We start from the raw sequence: 1606 nt of genomic DNA, 5'->3' as shown, positions 1-1606 counted from the left end.
GAACATGAAAGAGCAGACTCCTCTTCAAGCCATGATGCTTCGAATGGCAGGCCAGGAAATCCCTGAGGAAGGATGAGAAGTAGAGGAATTTTCAGAAGATGATGATGAAGATGATGAAGATGATTCTCAAGAGAAAAACAATCACAAAAGCACCATAAAGAGGAATTGCTTTCTGGGGACATTTTTATTCATTCTTCACAGCAGCAGGCTCCTCTCCAGTCTTTCCTCCTTATCAGATACAGGTGCATCCCATGCCAGGCCCACCACCACTTGGACCATTGCCTGCTGTACTCTTAAGGCTACCTGAACCACCTACAGGGCTTCCTCATGGACCATCATCAGGAACTTCTCCATTCCTGAGGCCACATGGAATACCAGGGCTCAAAGGGCCTTTATGCTGATTTAACCTCTAGGACAGGACTATCTCCGTGTGGACCCCTAGATTCCCCTTCTGGTCTTTCTCCAGATCTGCTTCCTGGTTCTCCTCCTTGGGGACCTCCACTAAAGATACCTCCCCCAGCACCTCCAGGTATGCCTCCACCTCATTCTGGTATGATGTGCCCACCTTTGGTGCCTCCACTTGGGCCTGCCCCACCTGGGCTTTTCCCACCAGCTCCCTTGCCAAACCCTGGGGTTTTAAGGGCTCTATCCAACCTGATTTAGCAATCCAAGGCAAATGATACATGCACCGTCACCACTGGGAACAATGCCACAGCAACAATCTATGCCAAGCCACAGATCATGAATCCCAAGGCGACAATTGCTCAATTTGTGTCCACTGCACTGAGAGTACATCTGTAGTATAAAGGGGCTACAGCTACTCCCCAAAGAAAATCAGAGGATGATTCTACTGTGCTCTTGCCAAAGCAGCTCTCAAATCTGGGCCTTCTATTCCTGTTTCAGTACAAACTAAGATGATGTGTATGAAGCACTCATGAAAGCGATAAAAGGGCTACTATGACAGCTTTTGATCCAGATTGGGGACTTCTGTTCACATCAGTGGCTTATGGAGAAAGAAGCACTCATTAAACCTACGTGAAAGAACTACTTCCACTGCCAGAGTATTTTCTAAGTCCAGTGCAGGAATATCCTAACATTTAGCCTTAACCAGAATTTATTGCACATAAGAGAGGATGTTTCATTAAAAATAAACTGGTTAATGAAGCCGTGCTGCTAATATCCATTCCCTTTCATACCATTTTCATCCTGTGTCTTTCCCTTCTCCAAATTTTTTGAGACATTAACGGTGGAATCTTAATTACTTATTTATTAGGACTCTCTTGTTTGCTACAGGCACTGGACTAGAAATGTCTAAAAAACCAGTTTATTTCACACCATCTTGGCTTTTGTGTTCGAGTTATTTTTAATATTTTCTTGTAAATATTTTGCAATATTTTATTTGTAGTGAAATGGATTGCAATGTCATTTCCTATTACAAAGCAGGCATGTGGGAGGAAAATGTACAACTCTTTGATTAAAATTACTTCTCACTGACCTCAACTTTGAGTGTTTTGTGGAAAAAATAAATGTTCCACACCAAAAGTAAAAGCTCATGAGCGGTCATCAAAGATGCAACTATTGGTCTCTCCACATGCAAAAGAAAGAA

General features: G+C 43.1%; 1 protein-coding gene and 1 pseudogene across 1 annotated transcript in view; one reads left to right on the top strand and one right to left on the bottom strand.

Annotated features, from left to right (window-relative positions):
* LOC102815500 overlaps positions 1-961 on the top strand; it is a 2550-nt pseudogene extending 1589 nt beyond the window's left edge.
* MTHFD2L (methylenetetrahydrofolate dehydrogenase (NADP+ dependent) 2-like) overlaps positions 1-1606 on the bottom strand; it is a 331691-nt gene that overhangs the window by 202989 nt on the left and 127096 nt on the right. The gene's annotated exons all lie outside the window — the stretch shown is intronic.

The sequence above is a fragment of the Chrysochloris asiatica genome, unplaced genomic scaffold (genome assembly GCF_000296735.1).
Source record: "Chrysochloris asiatica unplaced genomic scaffold, ChrAsi1.0 scaffold00169, whole genome shotgun sequence".
NCBI lineage: Eukaryota > Metazoa > Chordata > Mammalia > Afrosoricida > Chrysochloridae > Chrysochloris > Chrysochloris asiatica.
The sequence above is the reverse complement of the archived record's forward strand: the minus strand, read 5'-3'. Positions and strand labels throughout refer to the sequence as shown.